Source organism: Marmota flaviventris, chromosome 7 (genome assembly GCF_047511675.1).
Source record: "Marmota flaviventris isolate mMarFla1 chromosome 7, mMarFla1.hap1, whole genome shotgun sequence".
NCBI lineage: Eukaryota > Metazoa > Chordata > Mammalia > Rodentia > Sciuridae > Marmota > Marmota flaviventris.
The window spans coordinates 766733-786860 of record NC_092504.1 but is presented as its reverse complement, the minus strand read 5'-3'; the positions used below and the strand labels follow the sequence as shown (position 1 = coordinate 786860).

At 42.0% G+C, this 20128-nt stretch overlaps 1 pseudogene; it reads left to right on the top strand.

The window, feature by feature from the left end:
- Positions 1-19360, top strand: LOC139706479 (polypeptide N-acetylgalactosaminyltransferase 1 pseudogene; annotated as a pseudogene).
- Positions 19361-20128: the final 768 nt, after the last annotated feature.

Here is a 20128-nt window from a genome sequence, read left to right as displayed (position 1 = left end):
ATGGAAATTCAACCAAGAGATTTTATTGGGGGGCTGCCTGAAGGGGAAGAAAAGGAGAGGAAGAGAGCAGAAAAGGAAAGGAAGAATACAGAAAAGGAGAGGAAGAAAGCAGCAGCGTGAGTCTGCAAGCTTCAGCTTAAGAAGGGTTGCTTTGGTGACGTGGTAGGTGCCGATTGGCATGGTGACTCAGGAACAGGTGCTGATTGGGACAAAACTGATATAATAGCTGCCCTGTATCCTTTAATACCAATATGACATCCTTATTATAGCATCTTAAATTGATATGATAGCTACTCTGTGGCCTTTAATATGATATCCATTTAATATGATATCTATAATATAGCATTTAAAATGGATATAATATCAGTCCTATGGCCTTTAGCCTTAAATTTAATAAAATCTCCATACTAAGTCTTCTAAAAGTAATATAATAGCTGCCCTGTGAACTTTGATACTATTATGATATCCAACTATAGCATCTAAAGTTAATATAATTTAACTAAATGCCTACAGCTCTGGCCTTTAATAGTAATATGATATCCAAACTATAGTACCTAAAATGAATATAATAGCTTAATACTAATAGGATATATATAATATAGCATATAGAACTAATATAATAACTGAAGTTTTGACTTTAATACATTGTTTTTGGTACTAGGAATTGAAACTAGGGGCATTTAACCCTATCCCCAGCCCTTTTTAAATTTTTTTATTTATTTTGATACAGGGTCTTGATAAATTGCTTGGGGACTCACTAAGTTGCTGAGGCTGGTCTTGAACTTATAATCCTCCTGCCTTAGCTTCTTAACTCACTAGGATTACAGGAATGTGCCACTGCCTGCCTGGACTTTAATACTAATACAGTGTGTATACTACAGCATCTTAAAGTACTGTAGGAGCTTCCTGTGATACTATTGTTAATATTATAACCATACTGTGGCCTCTTAAGGTAATATTATAGCTTTCCTGTGGCCTTTCATATTAATACAATATCCACATATAGCATCTAATGCTAATATACTAGCTGTATTATATTAGTTGTACTAGCATCTATGGCCTTTAATAATATCAACACCATGCCCCCTAAAACTGAAATGAGGGTTGGGGATGTGGCTCAAGCGGTAGCGTGCTTGCCTGGCATGCGTGCGACCCGGGTTCGATCCTAAGCACCACATACAAAAACAAAGATGTTGTGTCCACCGAAAACTAAAAAATAATTATTAAAAATTCTCTCTCTCTCTCTCTCTCTCTCTCTCTCTTTTAAAAAAACTGAAATGATATTGCCCTGTGGCTTTTTAATACTATATAACATCCATACTGAAAGAACGATCAAGGCTTGCTGTTGGAGAAAATGCACGTTTACTGAGGCAGCTCTGCATATTTATAGAGCCGGGGATGGTCTGATGGTTGAAACAGTTAAACGGTTTTGGCAGCTGGCATGGGGTGCTTTCTGATTGGTGGGTAAGGATCATGTGAGTCAGCAGGACTCACCATTGGATGGCTCTTCTCAGGGGATGGGGAGGTTAGTCTTTGTAGCTGGGGGGACTCCCAACATTCCCCACTCTTTGTTATTAAATGAGAGTGGGCATCGACTCATTCTGGCTGCTTCTTGCTGAGATGGGGTGGTGTGGGAGAAAGAGAGAAGGGAAGTAAGGAGCCCCCACAGGAGGGAAGAGAAGACCGGTATCAATGAAGGTTCCTTGCCACCACAGATCCATGATGATGTCAGTCCATTTGGCATAGGTCTCGACTGGAAGTATCATCAGTAGCTAGGAATTTGTAATTCTTGAGGAGAAGCTGGTTAAAAGCTTGATTAGAAATTTTACCCACCTGAGTCTAAATGAACTTTATGATAGGGGGAAGGAACAGGCACAGGGAGTTTTTATAACCCAAATCTAATGGGGTCTCTGGGTCTGCAAGCTGCCTTGTTGGCACAAAGGGGGTTAAATATTCAACCTTGAGTGGGGGGTTGAGTGTTCAGCCTTGAGCGGGGGCTTGGGTGTTTGGGCTTGAAGCAAACAGGTGATAAAGAACCAGACAGAGGGTTTGAGAAGCCAGGTCATTCTGCAGCTAACTTTGTTTGGCATGCCCTGCAGACCAGCCCAGCCTGTCCTGCACCTAACACCCTCAATTCCACTCTTTATTCCTAGTCCAATCTAGCTCCCTCTCCTCTCTATTAAGGCTGCTCTTCAAACTTTCTCCTACCTGGGTGTACCAGCTTGCTTCTTTCTTTGCCTTTCTCGAAGGTGGCCAAGGGAGGACGGTGGCCCATTGTTTCCGTATTTCCCTTTGAGAGAAGTCAGATCTCTCCAGGTTTTATGTGAAACACCTCAACTTTAAATACTGATACTTGAAATTCTTACAAAACTGGGAGGGTAAACAAAACACACATTTTCCTCCTTAGGCCCAGAAGGCAACTGGTAAAGTGCTCTCTTATGATCACACTTATTCAGGGGTCACCATGCTCTGGACACCTAAGTGGATTGTCAGAAGGACAACACACAACTGTCCCACTACCGGCCAGATTCAAGCAAGTGTGGGGGAGTCTGGCTGGAGGGGGCCCTTAGGGTCACTTGCCTTGAATCTTCAGACATAGGGTGAAGAGAGAATGCAAGAGGGGCCAGAAATGAGAGGGAGCATTAACAAAAGTACCTAATGACAGGTGATGATCATTGGCTCTTCTGATGAAGGTGTAGGAGTTCCGGGCTTAAGCCTGGAAATATGAATCCATGGGGTAAGTTGGTTTTTAGGTAGTCTGAGTTTGGCAGCCAAGGGAGTGCACATAATCACCTGAGCAGGACCCTCCCATTTTGGTCTTAGAGGGGGCTTTTCCCCTGGTGGGCAATAGTAAACAAGTTGACAGGTGTTAAAGAGGTAGGGTTTTGAGAGAGACTGGGGTCAGGAAGGAGGCAGTCTTGATAGTACCAGAGTTCAGAACGTAGATGGAAGAGGAGGGGCAGGCATAGGTTTCAGAGATGGGTAGGGGTTCTGTAGGCAGTCTGGGAGGAATGAGGGGACAGCCATACATGACTTAGAAAGGTGAGAGATTAGAAGGCTTCTTTGGCAAGGCCCTAATGCACAATAAAGCCAAGGGGAGCACCTTTACCCAGTCCAGGCTTAATTCCATGGTGAGCTTGGTGAGGGTCTCTTTAAGGGACCGGTTGATCCTTTCAACCATTCCAGAAGCCTGGGGGTGGTAAGGGCAATGGAAATGCCAAGGGAGTGATAGCGCATGAGCCAGTCCCTGAGTTATCTGTGAGGTGAATTCTGGGCCATTGTCTGATTGGATAGAAATGGGCATTCCCGAAACAGGGGATTATGTGAGTCAACTACCATAGAGGCCTGCTTGTTAGAAGTGGGAAAGGCTTGTTTTTTACTTGGGGGATGTTGGTGAAATCAATCTTCCAGTCTGCAGCTGAGGTATGACCGCTGGCCTGATGAGAAGGGAAAGGTTTAGGTTTTAATGGAGTATTGGTGTTGGTTCTCTGGCAGATCTGACAAGAGGAAGTGATCTGTTGTAGGAGGGTCTTATTGTGTGGGGAAAGGGTGAAAAAGGAGTGAAGAAAAGTAGTGAGACTCTGTGGACTAGAATGGAATAGAGAGTGAAGAAACTGGAAGAGTTGTTGGGGATCTTTGGGTCAATACCCAGTGGTAATGAAGAGTAGAGGAGAGGAGGTAAAGCTCTGTAGGGCAGCTGATCAGGCCGCTTGATTGGCCTTGGAATTCCCTATAGTAGTAAGGGAGGAGTTAGTTTGGTGGGCCTTGCAATGGATCATTCCCAGTTGGGAAGACAGCCTGGAGGCTCATAGTAGGCCAGAAATAAGTGTGGAATTGATGACTGCCATCCCTCTGGTGGTCAATAGCCCCCTTTCTTCCAAAAGGCTGCGTGGGAGATCTGTATATAGGGAGAGGGTTTTTCTCTCTGCTAGCTTGCATGCCCTTGTGGCAGCTATGAGTTCAGTTTGTTGGTTGGTGGTATTGGGTGGGAGAGGTTTGGCCTCTATGATGGATGAGAGGGAAAGGACAGCATTCCCCGCTACTTTAACCCCTTCTTATATAAAGGAGCTACCATTTGAGAACCAGACAAGGTCAGAAGAGGGTAGAGGTCCCTCAGAAATGATGGTAGGGCAGGGTAAAATCGTCTATAATACCTCCAGGCATTTGTGGATGGGATCTTGTGAGGGAGAAGATGGGAGGAGGGAGGCAGGGTTTAATGGGGAGCAGGGCTGAAAAGAGATGGAGGGATTTTCAAGGAGAAACAAAGAGGGATAGAACCCTGGAAGGAGGAAGTGACTGTAGCCCCTTGTAAGTGAGAAAATCCTTTAGATGTTGAGGAGATGAGATGGTTAGCAGGGAGCCAAAGGTAAGCTTGTGTGCTTCTTTCTGGAGGTCATGGGCTGCTGCTAGGGCTCTGAGGCATGGGGGCCAGCTCCTGATGGTGGGGTTGAACTGTTTGGATAGGTAGGCCACTAGTTCAAATGTGGGGCCATATTCCTGACCCAGAACACCCAGACTTTGTCCCTGTTTTTCAAATACATGGGGGGTGATGGGTCAGGAGAGGTCAGGGAGATGCAGGGCGGGTGCCCAGAGGAGGGTCTTTTTGTAAAGGGCTTCCCTACTGCTGAGGGTAGGGGTTCATCTTGGGGGCCCTCAGCTAGATTATATAGTGGCCTGGCAAGGAGGGAGAAATTCAAAAGTAATCCAGGCCCTGAAGTACCCAGCCAAACCCAAGAAGGAGAGTCATCTTTGGTCTTTGGTGTAGGTATAGACAAAATTAGCTGTTTTCTGTCTACTGTAATGGCCTTTTTCCCTTGAGAGATAGAGAACCCTAGATACATGCTATTTGGGCCTTTTGTGGAGAGGCCTGATATCCCTTTAAGGCCAAGAAATTAAGTAGGAGAACTGTGTCATCTGTTGAGCGCCCTTTGGATGGGCTAGAAGAATTTGTAGAGGTTTGCAAGAGGTGCAGAGAGCAGGACTGGATTGGAGCAAGAAGAAAGCCTGGAAATCCCTTAGAATGGAGGGATCCAGGGACCCAAAAAGGGGCCATCTGCCTTGGTTGTCTAAGGGATAAGTGGGCCAGGCCTGGGTGCTATATTTGATCCAAGAGGCATTGTAGGGGAGAGTTGACCAGCAGAGAGGACACATTACCCATGTAAGGAGGAGGGAAGAGGATGCAGAGAAGGAGGAGACTGATTTATTGGCAAAAGGGGTGTCCTTGCTAGAGCCAAAACATCAGGAGTGCCTAAGTGGCAGTTTCGAGCTGCAGAGATTGGTCATCACTGAATACTGACAGTCGAAGCTCTCATCCTGGATGGAGCCGGAGCTGTGGGAGACCTTGGCCAAGGCTTTTCAGGACCCCTCCTGGAGAGGCTGGATACTCCTAGGGCTGGAAAGAGGGGAGAAGAAGGGGAGGGTAAGCGTCTCTGTAGCGGCTGAGTCTTAAAGATGAGAGGACTAGGACTTTCGAATCTGCCCAAGGAAGGAGTCCCTGAGGCCACCACAGCCTTAAAGGCTGTGGTGAGGTGTTTTCCTCCCCGCAGGTGGGCAAAGAGATTTGCCAGACGATAATCAACATATTGCAAGAGGGTGGATTTGGGGCACTGGGGGTGAAAAGATTGGAGGTTGGAGGCCAAGGTTTGTCCAAAGTGGTGTGGACTATCTTGAAATCCCTGAGGAAGGACAGTCTAGGTTAAAGGCAAAAAGATTTATCCTTTAAATCTATGACTGAGAAGTGGGTGGCAGTGTGGGGGATCTGAGATAGCAGGGTGTATGGGTTGGGAACCAAAGGATGTATGGGCCTAACGGAGGTGTTGATGAGTTGTAGGTAGGACCCGTTGGGCTTTTTTACCGCTAGTATGGGAGTAAGGGGAATGAGCAGGATGGAGGTACCCCTTGCTAAGAAGGTCCTGAATAATAGGTTGTAGGCACAGAAGAGCTTTTGTGGACAGGGGGTATTGAGCCTGATTGGGGAAGATGTTAACTGGTGGGCAGGAAATGGTGGAGGGGGTGTGGGTATCCCATACAATCGGGTCAACCAGGTTAGTATGGTATTTCATGTCAGCCTCACAAGTGGAGCAGAATGGCCAGTCTTCTGCCAAAAGGGCCTGAAAAGATGAACAGGCTGATTGTGGGGCCTGACTGATGCCAGGAGCCCAGATGTTGATTGTTGTATTGAATTTAGAGAGAATATCTCGGCCGAGCAAAGGAACTGGACATTGGGGCATAACTAGGAACATCTGAGAGAATGGGAAGTTGTCTATGGAACAGAGTAATAGGGGAGTCTTTCTTGGATAAATGGTCTTTCCTCCTACCCTGACAATAGGAGAGGTGGACGGCACTGTTTGCCCCTAGAATTCTGTCCGGACTGAGAAGGTATCCCTGGTGTCAAGGAGAAAGTCAACCTTGTGCCCATCCACCTGAATCCATACCCTGGGTTCCTGTCTCGTTACAGCCGGGGACAAGGACTCAAGGTTTCGTCAACTGATTGCCATGCCCAGAAGGTCAGAGGGTTCCCTGGCCATAGGCCTCCTATGGGATCTAGGACAGTTAGAGCCCCAATGACCTTGTTGTTGACATTTAGGGCATGGGGTACCCAGAGTGCATGGTGCAGGGCATGCCCTGGACCAATGTCCCTCCTTGCCACACTTGAAGCAGGTGCCAGGGGGGTTTTCGGTGATTGGTGGTGACCCGAGGAAGCACCCTGCAGGGCCTGGGCAAGCATCTGAAATTTCTCAGTCTGGGGGAGGCAGGGCCTTGTTCGAGCTTTTTTAGTTTGGCCCAGATGTCGGGGTAGCTCTGCGAGAGGAAATATGTCATAAGAAAATTGACGGCCATCTGGGGTTTTGGGATCTAGGTTACTGCTGAAGGGCTTTCATAAGCCAATCCAGAAATTCCGATGGGGTGTTTTGTAATTTTTGGAAATTGATGGCCTTACGTGCTGCTTTTTTGAGCCCAGCAATAATACATGCAGAGAATTGGTCCCTACTCTGTATGCCAGCTTGTGTATTATAATCCCCAGTTGGGAGTTTGATCTGGGGCAGCAAGTGGCCCCAGAGGGTGATTGGGATTAACTCGGTGAGTTTCATCGGCACGGGCTCTGGCAAGTTCCCAGACTCTGGTACATTCCTCAAGAAGGAGAGTATTAGCCAATAACATATAAGTGAGGCTATAAGCCTGGAGGACCCATTGAAACTCTCTTCTGTGGTGAATGAGCCCAACCTTCACTCAAGTTGTGTGAGGTCATTCATAGAGAATGGGACATGTACCCAGATAATGCCCTCAGGCCCAGCAACCTCTCTTAAGGGGGCCATGGTTTATGGGACTAGGGAGCAGGGCCTAGTTTGGGGGGAACTAAAGGTGTCGGCTGAGTCAGGGGGAACACCTGAGGGGCTGGACAGAGCCGACAGGGGAGGTCGGTAGGGAGGGGGTTCATCTGCTGAATAGGTCGGGGTGAGAATGAAGAAGAGAAAAAGCCTCAACATAGGGGATCTCCTTCCACTTTTTTGAGCGCTCACAGAAGTTAAACAGATCTCTGAGCATTGTGGGATCTAGGGATCATCCTGGGGGCCACTGACTTTGATTGTAAGGGGGAGTCTGCAGGGAGGGAAGAAGAGGCCCCCATAGGTCAGGAGAGGGACAAGGGAGGGAGGGAGGGAGGGAGGGAGAGAGAGAGAGAGAGAGAGAGAGAGAGAGAGAGAGAGAGAGAGAGAGAGAGAAAAGTGCCTGTTCTTCCACCCCTCAGTACCTCCTGCTCACTAACTGGGTTCCAGAGAGTCCACCATGACCATGAAGGTCATGGTGGGGTGCATTCTCTCCTCCAGATTGGGCATCAGAGGTTTGCTGGATGATCATGGTCTAAGCCCCTGCATAGCTCATCTGAAGTTGGATACCCGATAGGGGAACTCACCTACTGAAGAACCAGGGTTGTGTGAGTAGCAGCACTTGAAAGAGTGGACAAGGATGGCAAGCCTTGAGAGAGGGGGCCCTCGAGCAGCGAGTAATTCCCCTTTCCGGGTTTGGGCACCAAAAAGAACGATCAAGGCTTGCCATTGGAGAAAATGCCAGTTTATTGAGGCAGCTCTGCATATTTATAGAGCCAGGATGGTCTGATGGTTGAACAGTTTAACAGTTTAATGGTTTTGGCAGCTGGCATGGGGTGCTTTCTGATTGGTGGGTAAGGATCATATGAGTCAGCAGGACTCACCATTGGATGGTGATGGGGAAGTTCTGATTGGTGGGTAAGGATCATGTGAGTCAGCAGGACTCATCATTGGACAGCTCTTCTTGGGGGATGGGGAGGTTAGTCTTTGGAGCTGGGGTGATTCCCAACACATACTACAGCATCTCAAATGAATACAATACCTCCTCTGTGATCTTCAATTCTTTTATGATATCCATACTACAGCATTTAAAACTAATAAAATAGCAACCCTGTGGCCTATAATTTTAATGTAGTATCCATACTTTATCATTGTAAATAATATAATAGTTGCCCTGTTGTCTTTATTTTTTTTATTTTTATGTGGTGCTGAGGGTTAAACCCAGGGCCCTGCACTTGCTCAGCAAGTGCTCTACCACTGAGCCACAACCTCAGCCTCTGCCCTGTTGTCTTTAATACTAACATCTATCCATAGTATAAACTCTAAAACTTAATACTTAGCTTCCCTGTGACCTTTAAGATCAATATAATATATATACTATAACATCTGAAAGAAATATAATACATGCCCTGTGGCTTTTAATATTGATGTAATACCCATCCTATTGCATCTTAAGCTAATATAATAACTGCCTGTGGTTTTAATATTATTTGATATCCATAGAACAGCATGTAAAATTAATATACTAGCTTCCCTTTGGCCTTTAATGTTAATATAATATCCATGCTCTAGCTTCCAAAACTATTAAAATAGCTGCACGGTAGCCTTTTGTAACAAAATGATTCATTAATTAATAAAATAAAATAATGGCATTTCAAGTCAATATAATAACTAACTGCCTCATAGCTTTTAATACTAATGCAATATCCATACTGTTACTTCTAAAAGTGATATAATTCCCACTCCATGGCCTTCAATACTGATATGAGATTCATAGTAGAGCATCAAAAACTGATAAAGTGGCTGCCCTGTGTCCTTTAAGACTAATATAGCACTTAAAATTGATATGACAGCTGCTCTGTAGCCTCTGATATTAATATGATATCCATGATAGAGCATCTAAAACTGATATAGGGCCAGGTGCAGTGACACATGCCTGTAATCCCAGTGGCTCAGGAGGCTGAGACAGAAGGATCAAGAATTCAAAGCCAGCTTCAGCAAAAACAAGGTGCTAAGCAACTCAGTGAGACACTGTCTCTAAATAAAATATAAAATAGGGCTGGGATGTAGCTCAGTGGTCAAGTTCCTCTGAGTTAAATCCCTGGTACATGAAAGAAATGAAGTGAAATGAAATGAAATGAAAAATAAAATAAAATAAAATATAAGATAATAAAATAAAAAATAAAATAAAATAATAAAACTGATAACGTATCTGCCCTGTGGCATTCATAGCTAATATGATATCTATATTCTAGCATCTAAAAGTGATACAATAGCTGCCCTGTTGTATTTAATATTATTATTATGTTTATCCTGAAGCATCAAAAACTGATATAGTGCTCTGTGGCCTTTTGTATCATATGTTAAAAATAATATTGCATAGAAAACTGATATAATAGCTGCTCTGTGGCTTTTGCTTCTAATGTGATATCCATATATAGCATCTACAACTTGCATAAAAGGTGTCCTGTGGCCTTTAATACTAATATAGTATTCATACCGTAGCACCTGAAAATAATAAAATAACTGCATGATGGTGTTTCATGCTAGTATGATATTTATAGTGTAGAATATATCACTAATACAATAACTTTAATACCATTATGATCTCCAACTATAGCTTCTAAAACTGATATAGTAGCTGCTAATAGCTTTACCAGTCACTTTTTTTTTGGGGGGGTGGGTGGGTATTGGAGATTTAACGCAGGGCATTTTACTACTGAGCTACATACCCAGCCCCCCACCCCCCACCATTAAAAAAAATTTTTTTGTTGTATATGGACTCAATACCTTTATTTGTTTTTATGTGGTGCTAAGATCAAACCCAGTGCCTCACACTTGCAAGGCAAGTGCTCTGCCACTGAGCAGCCCCAACCCCCACTTTAAAAAAAAATTGAAACAGGGTCTCACTAAGTTGCTTAGGGCCTCGCTAAGTTGCTAAGGCTGGTCTTGAACTTGTGATCAGTCTTATATTTAAAACTAATATAATAGCTGTCCTGTGGTGATTATATTATAGATTTTACAACTAATAAAATAAAACTAATAAAATATGCTCTTTCATACCAATGTAATACCCATATTATATAATCTAAAACTAATATAATAGCTGCTATGTGGCCTTTTGTATTAATATAATACTCATAACATGTAACATTCATACTATAGTATCTGATAATAATATAATAGCTTTCTTCTAATATTTATAATTTATACAATATAGATATTATAGATTTTAAAATTAATGTAACAGTGCCCTGTGAGCTTAATTTCAATATAATATCCATACTATGACATATAAAACTAATATAAGAGCTGCCCCATGATCTTTAATACTAACATGATATTCACACAATAGCATTGAAAATTGATATTATCAGTGCCCTGTGGCTTTTAACATTAATATAACATCTTTAGTAGAGCATCTAATGCTGATATAATAGCTGTCCTGGAAACTTTAGTGTTCATATGACGTAGATCTTACTGCAACTAAAACTAATCAAATCACTGACTTGTTTTCTTTATTATTAACATATTGCCCAAACTGTGTCCTGGAAAACTAATATAATACATTTTCTGTGGCCTTTAACATTAATATGATATCTACATTGTGGCCTCCAGAACCAATGTAATTGTTTCAATGTCGCTTTCATGCTAAATGATGCCCATTAGATAGCATCTACAACTAATGCAATAGCTGCACTGAGGCCTTGACTTGAATGTGGTATCAATACCATGGCATCTGAAATGAATATAATACTTGGCCTGTGGCAAGTAATAATAATACAATAGCTGATCTTTGCATTCAATTATATTCATACTGTGAGTTCTAAAGCAAATATAATATGTCCTGTGGCCTTAAATATGGATATAATATCCAAACAATAGTATCTAAAACTAATATAATAACTGCCTTGTGGACTTTAATACTAATTAAATGTAATGTTCATAATATAGCATTTAAAACTTATAACATGTAAATTTGATATAAAAGCTATGCTGTGGTCTTTAATACTAATATAACATTCATACTATAGTATCAAAAACTGATAAAATAGGTGTTATGTGACCTATACTTATTCCCATAATACACCATGTAAAACTAATGTCTGCCTTGTGGATATTATGTTAATATATATACTATAGTATCTAAAAATATAATATAATATAATAAATTTACAATTATATGATAGCCACACTATAATACTTTAACAGTAACATGATATACATATTATAGTATCCAAAATCAATATAATACCTGCCAAGTGGCTTTTAACACTGATGTAATATCCATACTATAGCATTTTTTATTAATATATTAGCTGCACTGTGGCCTTTTGTACACATATGATATCTAAATATAGCATCTAAAACTAATATAATAGATTCTTTTGGTTCTCTAACTATGATAATATTCATACTATTGCATCTAAAATTGATATAATACTTGCCCTGTGGCCTTTAATATTAATATAGTTTCTGTAGTGTAGCATCCAACAGTAATATAACAGCTGCAAAAAGCTGCACTATGGGCTTTCTGACTAGTATATATTTCCATTGTATAACATCTAAAACTAACATAAGAGCTGCCCAGTGGCCTTTGAATTAAGTTAATATTAATAGCATAACATCTTAAACTATTATAATAGCTGAACTTTGGCTTCAAGACTAATATAACTTGTTAATATAATAGCTCCTGTTGCCTTTGATACTAATATAATATCCATACTATTTGTTCTAAAACTGATACAATAGTTTCTATGTGCCTTTGAATATTAATGGAATATCCATGCTGTTGCATCTAAAACTAATAAAATATCTGAGCTGTGGTCTTTAATACTAATATGATATTCTTATTATATCATCTATGGCCTTCAATATTAATATGATATCCATATTTGAAAATTTAAAACTAATAGTAATGTGATACCAATATATAGTACCTAAAACTGATCTAGTAGCTGCCCCGTGGCATTTAAGTTTTTTATATTCATCCTGTGGGCTCTAAAATTAATATAATAGCTGCCTTATTGTCTTTAATGCTAATATGTTGTCCATACTAGAGAATCTAAAGTGACACAGTAGTTTCCCTGACCTTTAATACTAATATAATATCCATACTAGAGCATTAAATGTAATATGATAGTTGCCATGTGACAATATTAATATGTTATTCATACTATGGCATCTTATATTAACATAATATCTGTAGTATGGCCTTTAATACACATATAATAGGTGTACTGTTATCTAAAACTGATGTAATATCTGCTATATTTAAAGTTAGGTAGTCAGTGTAGTTAGGTAAATCAAGTCTAATATCGACTAAGATCCAAAATGGAGGCCATGTTGAGAATGAATTCCGGGAAAAGCTGAACAACTCTTGGAATATTAATGAAGTCCGGGAAAAGCCCAAGGCCCAGATCCCATCCCAAAGAAGTGTTAATGAACAGCTCCCAGCAAACTTGAAGATGCTGACTCAAAAATCCTTCCTGCCCAGATTACTTCTTTGACCCACCTGTGTCCCACTTTTCAGGCCTTCCCACCTACATTTCGTCACTGAAAAAACTATAAAAAGGGGAACACATTTGCCCTTCAATGGATTCCATCTCTTGGGTCCCCTTCTTCCTCTGGGAGAAGTCTTTTCTGCTGTCCTTTAATAAAGCCTCTACTTTCCACTCTGATCTTGCCTCAGCATGCTTCTCTGGTGTTATTTCTTCAACATTGGGGAAGCAAGGACCTGTCACCGGTCAACAGCGGTAACATATTGGAGGTCCCACCGAGATTCTACACTGAGGTAAGCACCTCTCTATGCACCCCGTGTCTGTCTGAGGTGCATCTTTCTCTCTTTCTTTCTGGAGGATAAGGTGGGCACCCGACAGCTACTTAAACACAATTAGTGCAGCCGCCGCTCTTCAAGACTTGGGTGAGAGGTTTCCCGACCTAGACACTTCTCAATCACCTATTCAATACAGAGCAGGCATGTTGGGTTTTGCCAAAGCTGCTTCCAAGTTTTCTGTCTGGGCCTGGAGAGCAATTGGCATGAGTACACAGTGTCCCTAAATCCCGATCTGCCTCAGATGCATGGAGGTGGAGAAAGGAGTTTGGAACAACTGAGGAATTCCAGTCTGGGCTACACTCAGATGTATTCCTAAGGTCCCTTTCTCTTGAGCCCTCTCCCGACAGCCCTAAGGGGTATCTAGGGTGATTGGTAGATGAATGGCACTGAGGGAAAGCCCCAATCACATTTGCCTCTGTGAGGGCTATGCAACACTCCCAACCCCGCATCCATTCCCTCTTGGATGCTCCCCTTCCTTCGCAGGTCAGAAATGTTAGCAATTCAGATTGTAGGACTGAGAGAAAGGCATGGGATTATTAGTAAAATCTGCCCAGGTTCCCTAAGATGCATAGGTAACTTTCACTAGTCTGTTTTACTGCTCCAATGTTTAAAATGTGCTGTGTTCTCTTTAAGCTGCTAGAGGGAGGAATTTTTAGAGTCAACTCCTCCGGTAATCTCTGACAGAAAGCACTATCTTACAACCAGTAGATATCCCTCACCCTTAGGCGGTTCCTTTAGTCTACAGAGCAAAGGCAACAAAAGAGCGCATGATTTTCTTTTGCTGTGGGTTTTTAGTGGCAGGGAGGACAAGCAGTAATGCCCTTAAGTCTGAATCCTCCCAGGGTCTCTGGCACAGGGCAAACTGAGACCCTAGCACTTTGCCAAAGGGGATCAGAAACCCCCTTGGCAAAGCAAGGTGAGAGACAGGTTTTCTGGACCATTTAGGAAGCTCAAGCTTAGGGAGATGAACAGTTTTCTCCAGCACAGGTGCCTGAGTCCTGTTTTTTTCTCTTCTCACTCAGATGAGAGCTTCTCTCTCCAATATGCCAGGTGCACCACTAACCTGAATATTTAAAAATTGGGATAGATTTGACCCTCAGAAGCTCAAGAAAAAGCACCTCATTTTCTTCTGCCACCAGGCCTAGCCTCAATACAAACTCTCTGATGGAAAAACCTGGCCACCAGAGGGAAGTATCAATTTTAATACAATTTTACAGCTTGATAAATTTTGCAAAAGGGAAGGGAAATGGTGTGAGGTGCATTATGTTCAGATTTTCTTTGCCCTAAGGGAAAATCCTAAATTATGCCAACAATGTAAAGTAGTCTTAGCTATGATATCTGCCATGAAGAGAGAAAATCTTGGGGACTCACCTACTGAGGAGAAAGAATCAGGAGGACCCACAAAATCTCCACCTGCTGTTGGTGTGCAACAATAGCCTTCCTGTCCTCCATATCCTGGCCTCTCTGTGTCTGCCCCAACAGGCAAACCAAATATATTACCTCTCCTGGAGATTCCAGGAGGAGAATTTGGGCCAATCAAAGTACATACCCCCTTCTCCCTTCAAGACCTAAGGCATATAAAAACTGACTTGGGGAGATTTTTGGAGGACCCAGATAAATATATTGAGGTATTTTGAAACTTATGCCAGGTATTTGACCTCACCTGGAAAGATATTATGCTATTACTCAACCAGACCTTGACTTTCAATGGGAAGGAAGCAACTCTGAGAGCAGCCAAGGAATTTGGGGATGACCTACACCTTGCTCTTCCCCAGACTAGGAGCAAACCCAATTATCCATCTGGAGCACAGGCAGTTCCCAGAAATGATCCTGAGTGGGACCCAAATGACGAGCAAGATGCTTGGAAAATTAGCCATTTCCAAGTGTTGATCCTTGAGGCCCTTAGGAGAATCAAGCAAAAACCCATTAACTATTCTAAGATTTCAGAAATTATTCAGGGACCCCAGGAAAGCCCGCTATTTTCATGGAGAAACTCAGAGAGGCAATGAGAAAACACACCACTGTGGATCCTGAATCCACAGAGGGCCAATTACTTTTAAAGGACAAATTTATCACTCAGTCAGCCCCAGACATCTGGAGGAAGTTACAAAAATTGGCATATGGCCCTGATCAATCTTTAGATAACATCCTCTGACTTGCTACTTCGGTTTTTTATAATAGAGATATAGAGGGAAAAAAGGAGAAAGAGCTCAGAGACAGAAAAAGAATCTGAAGCGATGGTATTTGCTCTTAGAGGAGTAAGCTCCCAGGGTGAAGGAGGAAGACGAAATGCTCCTCAATCCACAAAAGGGACTTGTTTCTATTGTGGAGATGAAGGACATTTCAAACAGGATTGCCCAAGAACCAAGTGACCACCTCAAAGGCCCTGCCCCAAATGTCAAGGCAATCACTGGAAGAGTGACTGTCCTCAGGGGTGTAGGTCCTTGAAGCCAGACTCCTCCACACAGGCCTGATGGGGCCCAGGCTCGATTCTGGCTCCCGTAACTCCTATCACCTCATGTGAGCCCCGGGTATGCTTCTCTGTAGGGAGCCGAGAGGTCCTCTTAGATACTGGCGCCAGTTATTCTTTGCTCACCTCTTATTCCGGACCCCTTTCCTCTAATACTGTAACCATACAAGGGGTGTCTGGATGGACTATTACCAGAAGGTTTACTCCCCCACTGAGTTGTGAGTGGGGTGGGGTGATGTTTTCTCATGCATTTCTGATAATCCCAGAATGTCCTACCCCTTTAGTGGGAAGGGACTTACTTTCAAAACTTCAGACATCCATTACAATGAATTTAGGACTGAGAGGACCATTATGTTTGCCTTTATTAGAATGTGATATAAACCCTGAAGTGTGGGCTACTGAAGGCAAAATTGGAAGGGCAAAAAGTGCAGTTCCAATCAAAATAGTCTTAAAGGACCCTTCTGTCTTTCCACATCAGAGACAATATCCCCTACACCCAGAGGCAAAAAAGGGCTTATTGAAGATCATTCAGAACCTCAAAAGACAGAAACTTTTAGTGCCCTGCAATAGCCCATGTAACACACCCATTTTAGGAATTCAAAAACCCAATGGAGAATGGCGACTAGTTCAGGACCTGAGAATAATTAATGAAGTAGTTGTTTCTCTCCACCCTATGGTTCCTAATCCATACACTCTGTTATCTCTGATTCCAGCAACCACTGCTTAGTTTACTGTGTTAGATTTAAAGGATGCCTTTGTTGTATACCCTTAGACTCCCAATCACAATACCTGTTTGCCTTTGAAGAACCAGATAGTGGATCTCAACTAACATGGAATGTATTACCCCAAGGTTTTAGAGACAGCCCTCATTTGTTTGGCCAAACCCTAGCTAAGAATTTAACAGAGTTCAGAGATAAGACATCTCTGACTGTCCTACAATATGTAGATGACATACTTTTGTGTGCCTCTACTAAAAAAGAATGTCAAAAGGCTACTAAAGAGTTTTAAACTTCTTAGCTGATAAGGGTTATAAAGTCTCAAAGAAAAAAAGCTCAATTATGCCAAGAACAAGTTCAATATTTAGGATTACAGCTGTCTCAAGGAACTCGCAAGCTAGGACCAGAAAGAATAACCCCTATAGGACAATATCCTCTACCTCAAACCATAAGACAACTTAGAGGCTTCCTAGGGATAACTGGATATTGTAGGCTTTGGATCCCTGGATATGGGGAAATAGCTAAACCTCTCCATGGCCTCCTCAAAGAGACACTATGCCAAGGAACAACTTCCCTCATATGGGAACCAGAACAGATTAAAGCCTTTAAGGCATTGAAAGGGGCCTTACTCCAAGCCCCTGCCCTCAGCTTACCCACTGAACAAAAATTCAACATATTTGTTACTGAAAGAAGAGGAATAGCCCTAGGAGTGTTCACACAAAAGAAAGAACCAGTTCAACAGCCAGTAGCTTATCTCAGTAAGGAGCTTGATCTAGTGTCTCCAGGATGGCCTCATTGTTTGAGAGTAGTAGCAGCTGTGGCCTTGCTAGTCCCTGAGGCAATTAAAATCACCCTGGGAAGAGACCTTATAGTCTACACCTCCCATGATCTCTCAGGAATTTTAAATATAAAAGGTGAACTATGGCTCTCAGACAATCGCCTTCTAAAATATCAAACCCTACTTTTAGAAGGACCTGTAACTCAAATAAGGACTTGTTATAATTTAAACCCAGCTACCTTCCTCCCAGAGAAATTAGAGGGAAATCCTGAACATGACTGCCAACATGTCCTAGCTATAAATTACTCAGCTTGGAAGTACCTTCAAAACCTTCCCCTATACAATCCAGACCTCACCATGTTCACAGATGGGAGTTCCTTTATGGAACAAGGAGAACGCAAAGCTGGATATGCCGTGGTGACCTTACATGACACCATAGAGGCACAATCTTTGCTCCCAGGCACAAGCTCACAACTAGCTGAATTGATAGCCCTAATGAGAGCACTGGAAATAGGGAAACAACAGAGAATTAATATTTATACTGACCCTAAATACGCCTACCTAATCCTGCATGCACATGCAGCAATTTGGAAGGACAGAGGATTTCAAACGACTGGGGGAATGTCTATAAAGAAATATAAGCAAATCTTAAGACTGCTAGAGGCTGTCCATTTACCCAAAGAGGTAGCAGTAATTCATTGCCAAGGACATCAGGAAGGGATAGATGAGATAACAGAAGAGAACAGACTAGCAGACCAACAAGCCAAAGAGGCTGCTAAGGGAAATTCACAGATAACTACCTTAGCCCCTTTGATATGGACAGGCCCTCCCCCATAGATAAGACTTCAATACACCCAGGAGGAAACTAACAAGGCACTATCTAAAGGAGGTATTCTTTTATCCTCTGGGTGGATTCAAATGAAAGATGACAAACTTTATTTTCCTGCTAATTCCCAGTGGAAGATTTTACATACCTTACATCAATCATTCCACCTAGGAGAAGAAAATACTCTCAAATTAACCCGAGAGATATTTGAAGGAAAGGATCTTTCAAAGACTATCCACCAAATAGTCAAAGCCTGTGAAACATGCCAAAGAAATAATCCACTTAATTCTGCCAAAAAGCCCCCAGGATTACAAAGGATGGGACAGTTCCCTGGGGAAGACTGGCAACTTGATTTTACCCATATGCCTAAGAGTAATGGATTTCAATATTTATTGGTTATGATAGATACTTCTACTGGATGGACTGAAGCCTACCCCTCCTGAACTGAACAAGCAGGAGAGGTAGTCAAGGTATTATTACAGGAAATAATCCCACGATTTGGGTTGCCTCAAAGTCTGCAGAGTGATAATGGAGCAGCCTTTAAGGCAGCTGTCATTCAGGGGATATCCAAAGCCTTAGGCATCAAACATGTTGGACATGTGTTTTGGAAGGCTACCCCATACACATTTCCAGGAGGCACAGGGCAAATTATCAATAAAAATAACAGATGACTTGCAGAAGTATGGATGGATGAATTCAAGAATTTCTTCTATATAATTTCTCCAGGTGTTACAAAGGTAGATTATGGGGATATATCATCAAGACTTGGTCTAAGACACAAACTACAATGCAAACCTTTTTCTTGGTACCTAGAGAATATTTACCCTGATTCTCAAATTCCACGTCACTATTTTTCATTGGGAGAGATATGAAATGTGGAAACAAATCAGTGTCTAGATAACATGGCTAGAAAAGAGAATGAAAAAGTTGGAATTTTTAATTGTCATGGTATGGGAGACAATCAGGTTTTCTCTTATACTGCCAATAAAGAAATTAGAACAGATGACCTTTGCTTAGATGTTTCCAAACTTAATGGCCCAGTTACCATGCTCAAGTGCCATCACCTAAAAGGCAACCAGCTCTGGGACTATGACCCAGTGAAATTAACCCTGCAGCATGTGAACAGTAATCAGTGCCTGGATAAAGCAATGGAAGAGGACAGCCAGGTGCCCAGCATTAGAGACTGCAGTGGAAGCCGGTCCCAGCAGTGGCTTCTTCGAAATGTTACCCTTCCAGAAATATTCGGAGACCAAATTTTTAAAAAAAGAAAAAAATAAGGATTGACTGGGCTACCTCAGCATACGTTTCTGCCACATTCTTAAGTAGCAAAAAAGGAAAAGTGCTTTCCTCCTCTGTGGGATGTAAGATTTATCAGCCATTAAAACTCAGACTCCTCTGGCTTTTCACTAGCTGTGAACCAGCCTTCCTGTCCAAGGATGTGAAACTGCATAGTAGTGAGACTGTGCACACTGATGTTTACAAGATTGAAAGAGTCTTTCATCAAGAATCATGGAAAAGAATATTCAGACAGTGAAACAGTCAACAAAATGTGCTTTCTGGAGAGCTGCACCTTTTACGGTTTGCTTGCACATCAGTAATTTCTGCTGAGTGTGCTGTCAATGAAGAGATTACCAAGACTTTTTTCCTGATTATAACTGGTAGCCAGTATATTAAACACTGACATAAAAGCAAATGAAAAAGAACTGAAACCAGATACAGAATCATGAAAACAACATTTTTACATTAAAAAACTATATTAAACAGGGTTTAAACAAAATTAAAACAGAACTATGAGAAGTACAATTAGTTATAGTATAGTATCAAATTTCTATATAGATTTTATACCTCAGTGGGGAAAAAATAACTGATTCCAATGACGTTCATTTTATTTTCATCTGTGATAGTCATGGATGCTTTTATTTTCCTTGGGGTGGTGAAAATGAGCTGGGAGAAAAAGCTCTTTGAACATAGTTTTAATTTCTTTCTACAATATTTTTATTTGATTTGTGGGCTGTTGGAATTGTGACTTTTAATTGCCTTCTAAAAATGGAGAATTAACATGATGCCTGGTCTCAACTGAACAAGTTAGATATCTCAGTTGTTCTTGGGTCAACTGGCTTACAGTCTCGGTCTTCTGTCTGTTTCTCTCCCTCCCTCCCTCCCTTTTCTCTCTCATT